Here is an 11682-nt window from a genome sequence, read left to right on the forward strand (position 1 = left end):
TTGTTTTATTCTGCTTGCAAGAGATGATTGTTTGAGTTAGTTTATACTGTTGTCAATAGTTAGTGGAAGCTATCTATCCTCTGCAGCCTGGTGAGTCTCCTATGATGGCCAGTGATGCTTATAATAACAGCCAATTAAAAATGTATTGGTCAATGGCTGGTAAATACGGCGAACAGAAACCTTGGCGCCCGCCTGTCTGCACCCGCCTGCCTGACTGCACCCGCCTGTGCCTGCATGCAGGCAGCCACCTGCGCCTGCCTGTGCCCACCTGCACGTGCCCGCCTGTCTGCACCCCCCTATGCCTGCATGCGCCGGCATACATGCACCCGCCTTTGCTTGCATGCGCCCGCCCACACCTGCATGTGCCTGCATGCACCAACATAAATGCACCTGCCTGCATGCACACGCCTGTGCCCGCCTGCGGCTGCATGCCCCCGCCTGCCTACGCCCAGACGTGCTCAACTGTCTGTGGCTGTCTGTGGCTGCCTGCACGGCTGCACATCAAACTTTACACATCAACTGTATCGCATTAGCAGCAATGAAAATGCATATGATAGACACAGGTTAGACTTACATCTTGTCAACAGGTGTGATGCCTAGAATTCTCATGCCGTCGGCCAAAACAGAGCGGGTCCTGCTGAAAAGCCGCGGCCTTGCCTGTGCAACATTGGGAGGGCTTCTGGCAACTCCCTGAGTGCTGAGGCAACCAGGTGGCATAGCTTCATCAGAAAGTTGACAAGGCCTTTGGGTTGCAGATCCTGGGCAGAGCGGTATAATACCTCATCGTAGCGAAGGAGGTGCTGTAGAATGGATATAGTCCCCGATTCAACAAGAAAAGAAGGATCAAATTCAAGCTCCTGACCATTACCGTGCATGTGTACCAGACTGCAAAGGCGGGCGTGCGTGTACTGCAGGAACACCCCTGTGTCTCCCTTTGCCTGCAGCATCTTGTCCCAGTCAAACTTATAATCGGACTCCAGGGGACCTTTGAAATCCTCAACAATAAGGGCGCTGAGTCCCACTTTCTCGGCTGTGTCCTCTGGGTTGTCCATTTCCTTTGTTGTCTTTGACTGGCTCATGTTGTGCAGCATCCTGGCACGAGCCTCATCCAGCACATCCTCCAGAAAGATCACTTCACCACGCCTGGTCTTCATGCCCTGCACCAGGCCAAAGGGCACATGCCGGGCACCTCTGAGCCCAAGAATGTCCCATAGCCAGCAGGACCTGGAACAACTGGTGGAAGTGATTCTCCTGACTTTTGTCTGTCACATAAATCATCTTGTGGAAAGTGTGCTTTTCTTTTCTGTCTATGGCTGCGGCAATATCTCTGGTGATGTAGAGAGATGTACCATCACTGCGGAGTACTGTAGAGTAGCTGGACATGTCTCCAGAAGGAGACAGGTCCACAACACCAGTTCTCTTCTCTGTGATTTTCAGCAGCCCCAGGTTGTGTAGTTGCTGTACCACCTCCTGGGCTTGTCCCTGATTAAACGACTCCCCAGAGTAAATGTCAAAGTGGACCCCTAAGCGCTTATAAACCTGCTGATATTCCTTCACTGTGATTTCTCTGAACTGTAGCCACAGTGCCATGGCTTTGCCTTCGCGATGTTCCAGTCGTCTAAAGAAGTCTCTGGCAGCGTGCCTCAAGTCCTCATTGATTTCCGTTTCCCTGTTGACTTGAACGTAGACATCGAACAGGTGCTGCAGGGTATTCTCTGGGGGCTTCTCCTGGCTTCCATACTGGTCAAAGCCAGCTCCCAGCATTCCAAACGGCATGCCCCAATCTCCAAGGTAGTTCACCCGAATAACATCATTTCCTAGGGACCGCTTAAGGTTAGCGATGAAGTTACCAATGATTGTAGACCGCAGGTGTCCCGCATGAAACTTTTTGGCAATATTTGGAGAACTGTATTCAACCACCTGATTCGGATGCTATCAATGCATTGAATGGGACATTATCACCTCTTATTAGACCTTTGAATGGGCGAAATAGGCGACATACTGACCTACCCGCGATTTATCAGACCATTCATTGGGTGTTATCAAGACATACTGACCTACCAACGGAGATGACTTAAATAGTTCAGTTTCGGTTTTGGTTTTGGTTTCGGACCATGACGAAAACCAAAACCAAAAGCGCAGTCACAGGCGAACTGTCACCCCGTGAAGGACCACCGAGGGAGCTAAAGCGACCGAGTTGCCGTCGCCTGTGCCTACTCAGCGCCATTCGAGTTATGTACCGATAGGCACAGAATCGTAAATATTGTTGTGGGGACTGCTCCGCCTCCAAGTAGGTCAGTAGCTCCTGATTACGCCCCATGAATGGTCTGACAAATCGCGGGTAGGTCTAAATCGCGCCTACTCGTCGCCTACTCGCCCATTCAAAGGTCTGATAAAACGTGATAATCTCCCATTCAATGCATTGATAGCATTCGAAGCCGGTGATTCAACCAACGTTCTTCCTTTCTCCAGTCTGTTAAAAAGCTCACTATTTAATCCAAATGCATCATCCTCCTTTCCAAAGGGCTCCAACATTTTCTGCACAAGGATCTTCCGGTGAACTCTGAAGTTGATCACTCCACGTCCAGTAGATATCTCTATTACACTGTCCTGCTTCAACTCATTACGTAAGGCTTCTGACTCGATTGGACATCTCCGTTGGATGGTACAATCGTATCCTTGAACAGTGTGCCAAATGACAACCTGAAGTCAGCAGTCTGTTGTTTGTGTGAAACTGGAACTGCTGAAAGAGCTGATATGAAAACATCTTCAGGTTGTTGCAAAATCCTGGACAGCTTAGAAGCAATTATTCGCCTAAAGAAAGAAGCCATGAGCTTGACATTACTTCAAGACATGTACATACGGTTACATACGTACTGTATAGGCATATATGGAGATCCGGTCAAGAACTGTTGATCTGACCAATATGCCCACATATATGGGCATGCCCAGAGATGGGCCATACAGTAAATGGGCATGCCCGTATATGGGTTAAATGGGCAGGGCCATATATGGGATTGACCGATTTCAAACTCAGCATGCCTATCACCAAGGACCCGAGGGGCTGATGCGCCGAGTGGGAAGTCGACCGGATCAGCGGGTCTCCCAAAAACATTATAAAACCACAAATCCCCACTGATGTTATCAATATGATGTCATAGACTGTCCTAGACTCCATATTTGGGCATGCCTGGCACAGAACTCCTTATGTGGGTATAAAACAGACATAGGGTGCGTTCGGAAATTGCGCACTGGAGCACACTCGCCTATTAGTTTGTATTGGCCAGTGCGCTCAGTGCTATATTTCCGAACGCACCCATAGACAGACACAGAAATCTCCATATATGGGCATAAAAGGGACAATGTAAACATACATGGATGTAACTTGGAAAGTTATGTTTTAAATTGATTAATTTCGATATGCTCCTTAGTACATTTGCCTTCTTCACAAAACGGCCCAGTCATCTTGCATTTATGGCCACTGCCTATTCAAGCTTTCTTTTGTAATATGTGGGAAAATAATGCTTAATTTAATTTAATCTAATACATCTTTCGATAATAAATAGGCTTCTCACTGCCAGTAGTGTTTACATGCATAGTACAACTGCAGCAGTACTCTGTCTATGTGCCTCTAGCTCTGCCTCCACTGAAAGGTTATGTGACAGCCACAGGTCTGGGATCAGTTTATTGTCTTCCACATTGTTATATCTGCACAGCCTTGGGTTGGGAAACTGATGTTTGAGTGTGTGTACCTGTTTGCTGGTGTTGTCCAGATGTACAGTGTTGGTTCCGTTGAGTGTTGTCTTGAACAGTTGCAAAACAGCAGCAGAATGAGTCACTGAATTCATCAACAGACTCTGGAAATAAAGATGTCACATGAGGATCAGAATCAACCATATTGTCACATCACAGGTTTACAGGTGTAAAGAAGTGGGTGAAATTCGTTTTTCTGCAAGCTCCATCATTTGTAGTTAATAGATAAGAAAGCTGGAATGGGGGCAGAGAGGGAGGCCAAGGAATCAGGATCAAACAGATTGCATCAGTCAGACATACAAAAATCCATGAACTGCTGGTGTTTGGGCTTCATCTCTTTTTGTGTCTCGTCACCTACAGGCTCCCTAAACCTGAATCTGGAGCGACAGCAACTGGACACTAGGCCTGTTACAATTGATCGACATAATCGATTACCATGATGAAACTTTTTCACACACGCTCAAACATTTTCCAAAAATAGCAGAAATAGTCTACAATCTACAAGATCACAATGCGTTGCATCGTGACACGTTGTGAGCTTGTAGATTGTCCATTTCCACTATTAAAAAAATAATGAAAGCATACAACGATTAAATGTCAGTAATTTCTTGCAGTTTTAAGTTATTTGTCATATCTGCCTTTGCAATTATTGTTTACGTTAATCACAACAATTTGTAAGACAATTAATCGTGAAGTAAATGTCATGATCGTGACAGCCCTACTTGAGCCATTGAAGCATGGCTGCTAACCTGGTTGGTTTGAGTTCACTTTTAACATGTGTCCAATCTGATCAAAACACTGCCACATAATAACACATGATGCAGAACATCCAATTTCACCAGCATGTCACACTTCTTCCCTCTGCTCGTAGATTGAAGGAAAGAGATAGGTGCTTTTAAGCATACAGATACGCAGGTACAGTTTGAGTGTGTGGTTTTTGAAATAAATCAGGAATATATATAATTGTTTCTGTATACTAAATATGACATCAGTCACAAACAAACAGTCTACTCTCATCCACAGCCACATCAAAGGGTCCAACAACGAGGCCACTGCAGCCAGGTGTTGGCAATTTAGTGATTAGTTAAACAGACTGATAAACTAATGCAGAGCATCCGTGGATATGGAGCTAAAATAAGTACACATTACAGATTCCCTTTTAGTCCAAACTAATAAATACAGGTAAATTATGCATGTAGGTAAATTAGGTAAATGTAGATACAACAATACTAACAGTAGCAGGAATCAACCTAGCAATCAAACTAGTCCATACTCCATAGAGGTAGGGCGGCACATCAAACAGTGGCACAAAATTACCCTAAGCAGAGTATACCAGCAATAATAATAGGGCTGTGAATCTTCTGCTATGTCACGATTCGATTCCGATTCTTGGGGGTCACGATTCCGTTTTTCCCCCCGATTTTTTCAAAACAAGCGATTCTCGATTCAAAAACTATTTTTTCCATTTTCCCCCAATTCAGCCCAGAACTTGCCACTTAAATATTTAAATTTAAATATGCAAATTAGGCATTTAGTCCATGAGCCCCAAAATTGAGCCAGATATTGAATATTCCCTCGTTAAAAACCTTTGACTCCAACATCTTAACAAAATGAAATAAGAATGTTGACTCTGGCTTTGTCCAATGTTCCAATGTTGATTCTGGAAAGTTATGCAAATTCAGGCATATTTTCCTAATGCCTAATTTGCATATTTAAATATACAATTTCAGAAAACTTGTAATACGATAAATCATTGTCTTCATGTAAGTAATCAACTGGGGAAGTTTCATTATGATAACTATTTTTTAAATTGTCATTTTTTCACCTTTCATGTACGTATGGGGAAAATAACAAAATGTGTGAAAACCATGAAAAAGCTGCTCCTGTGGAGAGGTTATCATATATGTATTTACTCGTATTGACCCTATGAACAATTTAATATAGGTATGGTTTTGCCCACTCTTTCGATAATCATTGCTCATCTCGTCTCAACATCACAGAGTCACTAATGATTGACAGGTGCGTCCGCGCTCCCCTTCTGTGCCTGCGGGGCGCGCTCATGCACGCGCTTTGGGAGCGTGCCTGACAATGTCTCTTGGACTTTGTAACATAGATTACATGAGCGATATAAGTAAATGTACTTAATTACTTTCCACCACTGAGTGAGAGTGTGTATGTGTACGTGTATGTGTACGTGTATGTATGTGTATGTGTGTTCATCTGTACGAAGCGTGTCTGATGTTGACAAAATGTGTCCGTTGTGGTATTCTGAACTAACTGGGCTATGACACAAAGCAAACTCTAGAGGGAGCCAGAGGTCAATGAATAATTCACAGCACTAGTTCTTCCATTTTTATCTCAACATGTTTTAACTTTCTAAAGGTATGGTGGTTTTAGAATATCTGAATTAAACTACACCAACGTATGATACTGATAATACTAAGTCAACAGAAGAGCCCTCTCAAATAGGTGATTGTAAACCTGAAAATATATTGAATATTGTCTCTATGAAAATACCATAATATGATTCAAATAATTACAATTTGATTTAATCTATTAAGCATCAAAGTGTATAAAACCTACAAAACAAACGCCAGGTCATTGTTGACCTGGCATCCTATAGTGTGTACAGTTTCAATGTACAGGCTGATGATAGGTTCTTGGTTTACGTACATATTACGTTATTATTAGATTATTGGTTTTTCTTATGCATCACTTTATTATTAGATTACAATTTTTCATGCATTTGATGTATTATGTGTATTATGATGTATAATCTTGTGTCCTTGCTAATGCTTACTGTAAATCGCTCTGCATTAAGAGCGTCTGCTAAATGCCTAAACTGTAAACTGTAACTGTAAAAATGGTGGCACATCTCCACCAAGAGGGATGGCTGTCGCTGTCATCATGACATTTAGTTTAGCATTGGAACATATAAATACAAATTACATTTGTTTGCATTTTAGGCTTTGTAAAAAAAATGCAAAAAATATGACAAATAACTTAAATATACAAAGAAAAGACAAATAACTTAAATAAATGATTGAGAATGAGCGCTACCAATAATCAAAATGAATGCAGGCCTACTAAAGCCAAAACAGGCTTTTTACCTAATAAATGCAGGCCTACTAAAGCTCTAAACGTCTTTCACCAAAGTGAACAAACATTTACAGCTTGTCGTGGACTTGTGACTTGATTAAGGACGCTAAATAAAACGTGCATTGTTTATAACTAATAAAAACACGTAGCCAGGCTTAGATCAAAACTATCAATGTATTTGATCGATTTTGATAGGCCTATTTTTATATCTGAGAGTCTTAGCGACCAGCCCCCAGTTTGCCCTTGAATTTCACCAGTAAAGCCCGTATTTCTCGGAACGTGTACAAATGCAAAATATAAGGTGCTTACCCGCTTGCCTCACATGCTAACTAGGTGTCCGGCGTGTTTGTGTAATGTATTAGTCCATATTGTTCAATAAATAAGTATTTTAATCCCGTCTGTGGCCGAACGCCATTTTTTCCCCCTCTCGTTTACTTGCCGTTTACATTGAGTGTAATTCTGGTTTTCACCCGATGCGCCCCTTCACTAACACCAATTGGGAACTTCCGACAGAATCGGCCACAGACGGGATTAAAACATTTCTTTATTGAAAAATATGGACTAATACATTGCAAAAACACGCCGGACAACATTTGGGGTAAGCACCTTATATTTTGCATTTGTACATGTTCGGAGAAATACGGGCATTACTGGTGACATGATGATGTGACATTCCAGAGTTTACACCGCAAACACACTGTTGAAGCAGCCTGGTTGAAGACATAATATTGTTTAACCATAAATGTGATGTGACGCATGAAACTATTAAGTCTGACATGCACAGATGACATTAACAGTGGTGGTAAAAGTACTCTCAACAACATTTTACTTAAGTAGCCTACAATACTTAAGTAAATGTACTTAGTTACTTTCCACCACTGCACATGACATTAGTTTAGAACGCAGGGCAGGCAGGCCTACCTGTTGCTCCTTCCATCCTTTTCTCTTATGTCAGGAACCAAAAACAACATCAGACTGCGTCCATAACATCCTCACTTTAATGAAACCACGTCAAACTACGTCCATAACATCCTCACTTTAATGAAACCACGTCAAAAGGCGTCTATAATCCTCACTTTAACGACGCAAGGTTGCTTCATCGACAGTTTGACGTCGTGTGAGGCTGGGAGTCTGAGAGAGACTAAAATGTTTGTGTAAACTTCACCTGTGTGTGTCCATCGGCTCCATTTAACTTACTACTGTCAGAGCACGAGTCACAAAGTCGACAGTAAAACGGACGCATTTCTCCATTCATGCGTGACTGACTGAGACAGTAAAGAAAACGCATTTCCATTCGTGCGTGAGTCTGAGACGGTCGAGTTGAAGAAGGCATCATTGGTGCGTCACCTCCACCCGCGCTGAAGTCCGACTGAAAGTACTCTAACGTATTCACCCCTCCCATCACCCCTTCCCATCCCCCCCTCCACTGCCAATCAGAGCTCCATGACGCGCCTGCGTGCGCAGCGTTTACTGATCACGATCCAGTTCCAAGTCATCTGTAACTTAGTTCTCTAATTTTGTCATTCCAATGATCAACCCAATAATCACAAAAAATTAAGAAAAAAAATCAACATTTCACACTCCCATATGTCATTCTATCATATCAATAATTTATTTTTATTTTTTCTGTGTCAAATAAATCTAAAAATGACACAGATGCGTTCCCAGTCTTAATGGTGTTAGGGTTTCTTGTTATATACTGTACATGCCTTCTGTAAGTGTCCATATGTGAACACAGGTAAATCAGAGGTATAGGAGAAGTTAACTATAGTCAAGTGCTTGACTAAGTTAAGCAGAGCAGGGCACTCTCTGTGCCTATGCTATGACTATAATAGGACACTGACAGTAACATTACAGCAGGGAGCTGATCAGTGGAGCCTGCCAGGAAATGCGTGTTGTCAGCCAGCATTGCAAGGAACAGATAAGGGTCAGAGTGACATATCTGGCACCAAGTATTAGGGTTTTCTGATTCTTCTTCTGTCATGTGTAGCCTACCTCAAGAGAGAACATTTTATGATAAGTGTTGTTCCACAACAACACGTACTGCTGTCATGACACTTAAAGTTAATGATCCGAGGCTGTTGTCTTTGGACATGTGATGACCCTCACCCAATTGTTTGTGTATATGTCACAGGGTGAATGGAGAACCAGGTAGATTGAAGACAGAGCGCTCGTTTTTAGGCACAGGGCTTCGGGGCGAGGCGGGGCTTTTAGCGAGGCTCGCGAGGAGGAGGAGGAGAAGGAGGGCGCTGCGAGGCGGGGGTTTATTACGTGAGGCTCGCGAGGAGGAGAAGGAGAAACCGTAGGAGAAGGAGAACGCGGAGAGGCGGGGCTTTGATGTGCCGACGCGGACCTGTCTTTTGTTGTTCCCCCCCACATAGCAACCAGGAAGCTACGCTAGGGGAACGCTGAACACGCGTGCACACGCACACGCTTGTCCACGACGGAGGCGCGCCGACTAGTGGAGCTTGAGGCCGAGGAAGCGCGCCCTCGCGCCTCCAGGCGCGAGTGCCCGCGCTGACCGGCCGATGCTCTACTAGTCGACTCAGCGCCGTTTGAGTTGTAAACCGATAGGGACAGAATAGTTCTTTTCATGGATCACTGTGTGTGTGTGTGTGTGTGTGTGTGTGTGTGTGTGTGTGTGTGTGTGTGTGTGTGTGTGTGTGTGTGTCAGGGAGAAAGTAAAACAAAAGCCAGAACACAATAAAAGTATCTTAACAGTCCTGCTTTCAATAAACCAAAAAAAGCATGAGCGCGTGCGCGTGTGTGTGCGCTTGTGTGTGTGTGTGTGTGTGTGACTGTGTGTGTGTGGTCGCAGCCATATACATGTTTGTGCACAAGCCTGGCTTGTGGCTCCCTCTAGTGTTGCTTCTACAGAATTGCTGGGTGGGTGGTAAAAACGAACGCGCCTTCTTCAATCTACCTGGTTCTCCATTCACCCTGTAACATATATATTGATGAGACGGACCCCTCCTGGGCAGCTAATAGCCTGTACTTGCCAGATGTACTGGCTTGTCATGGCTCTTATAATAAATTGATACATCTTAATATAATACGTCGTTGTCTGTCATAATAACTTGAGTAATTCTCAACAATGGGTTAACCATTCCTTGGTTCCAAAAAGTGTAAATGAAAGGGGGAAAAAAAGTTAGATTAAATGATCAATTGCAAACAGCGGTTTCTTCATTAAAACATATCTGCACAGGATTTTATATTATTATCATGATAATGATGTCACAATACAGGCTCGAGAAAAACAAAATGCAATCAGTCCTGTACTGTAGACTTGTTTTCCGGTCAGCTTCCAGTAGGCCTACAACAGTATCAGACTGTCACTGTGGTTGTACTGGTCAGCTCCCAGTACAACAGTATCAGACTGTGGTTGTAATGGTCAGCTCTAAGTAGAAATATCTGGATAGTTTTGAACTTGTTGACAGTGTTTTAATTTATTTTTATACATTCATATCTTATCTTAACAGAAATGTCCAAAATTGTAAACAAAAGAAGTCCATTGTGCGTGCGTGGGTACGTGCGTCACAGGCGGCAAGCATATCGCCTTGAAAATAAAGCCAATGAGGAAATCGATTAAAACGCTGCAGTTCTCATTACCCATTAATAACGGGAACACATCTGTGTAATCACTTTAACCATTGTTTTATACTTTTTTTTTTATCGTGAAAATGTGTGCACATTTTTATATATATATTTTTTTTAAACATTTCTTTACTCAAATCTTTTTCAAGATTTTGGGGGTCCTTGACATGAAACAGTTTGAGAACCACTGATTATAGCAACATAAGCTTTTTCAAAAAAACTGTTAGGATTTGGAAGATCCCCAGAAGCAAAGATTTGCGTTACAAATGTTCGCTTTAAATATATATATAGGCTATTCAAAGATTTGCAAAAAAATAATCATTTTTGCAAAACAATGCAGATCTACAAGCTGCCGTGCTATGAGCTTGTATATCTGCTATTTTTGAATAGCCAAATAAAAAATAATGGTTATAGCTAAAAATCTAAAATGACACAGAATGCGTTCCTGGTCTTAATGGTTTAAAACGCTGCAGTTCTCATTAATGGCCCAGAACGTGTCACTATTTCCACTGCTGCTGGTAGAAGAATTAACACTGCATTCAAGTGAATGGGTATAGAGCACCGAAGTCTGATGTAATTTACACATCCTATCTGGGTCGCTGTTTTTTCCCCCCATTCTGAATTCCCTAGACATATTTAATATCGCGTCAAATAAGAACTGCGTTCCAAAAATAAACAAATGATCCCGGCAGTTTGACTCATATGGATATGAAGCATCAACTGACGGTGAGCAAACGCTTTGATTGATTGATTGAATATTGTATTAGGCAAAAAAAAAAAAACAGCACAGTTACATTTAAAATACTTTTCACCAGAAACAGACTGTATCAAATATGAGTGACTGACTATCATAAACGATACAGAGCCTCCTCCTGGACAATATCGCAGAGACAGTTTGTTTATTTTTGGACCACAATTCTTATATGAGACGATTCTAAGATGACCCAATGTTATTCTCCATATACAAATTACTTCCAATGCTTCTCCAAAGCGCTTTACAATGTACTTCACTTTCACTTTCACACACGCACGCACGCACGCACGCACGCACGCACGCACGCACGCACGCACGCACGCACGCACGCACGCACGCACGCACGCACGCACACACACACACACACACACACACACACACACACACACACACACACGTTCACACACCGATGGCGGAGGAAAACCATGCAAGGCACCAAACCTGCTCACCGGGAGCAGTTAGGGGTTCAAGTATCTTGCTCA

At 42.8% G+C, this 11682-nt stretch overlaps 1 protein-coding gene and 1 pseudogene across 2 annotated transcripts in view; both read right to left on the bottom strand.

Annotated features, from left to right (window-relative positions):
* Positions 1 to 570: 570 nt before the first annotated feature.
* On the bottom strand, positions 571 to 2831 carry LOC308090211 (putative arginine--tRNA ligase, mitochondrial; annotated as a pseudogene). The gene is made up of 2 exons: positions 2455 to 2831; positions 571 to 1920 (listed from the first exon to the last, which is right to left on the bottom strand). The product of its transcript is annotated as a putative arginine--tRNA ligase, mitochondrial (transcript).
* A 7361-nt stretch (positions 2832 to 10192) lies between these two features.
* The window catches only part of grk6 (G protein-coupled receptor kinase 6), a 21844-nt gene continuing 20354 nt past the window's right edge, over positions 10193 to 11682 (bottom strand). The window contains exon 17 of the mRNA XM_080436576.1: positions 10193 to 11682. This exon is cut by the window's right edge and continues 288 nt beyond it. The gene's annotated coding sequence lies outside the window, so the exon portion shown is untranslated.

The sequence above is a fragment of the Gymnoscopelus braueri genome (genome assembly GCF_963280865.1).
Source record: "Gymnoscopelus braueri genome assembly, chromosome: 8".
In the NCBI taxonomy this organism is placed as follows: domain Eukaryota; kingdom Metazoa; phylum Chordata; class Actinopteri; order Myctophiformes; family Myctophidae; genus Gymnoscopelus; species Gymnoscopelus braueri.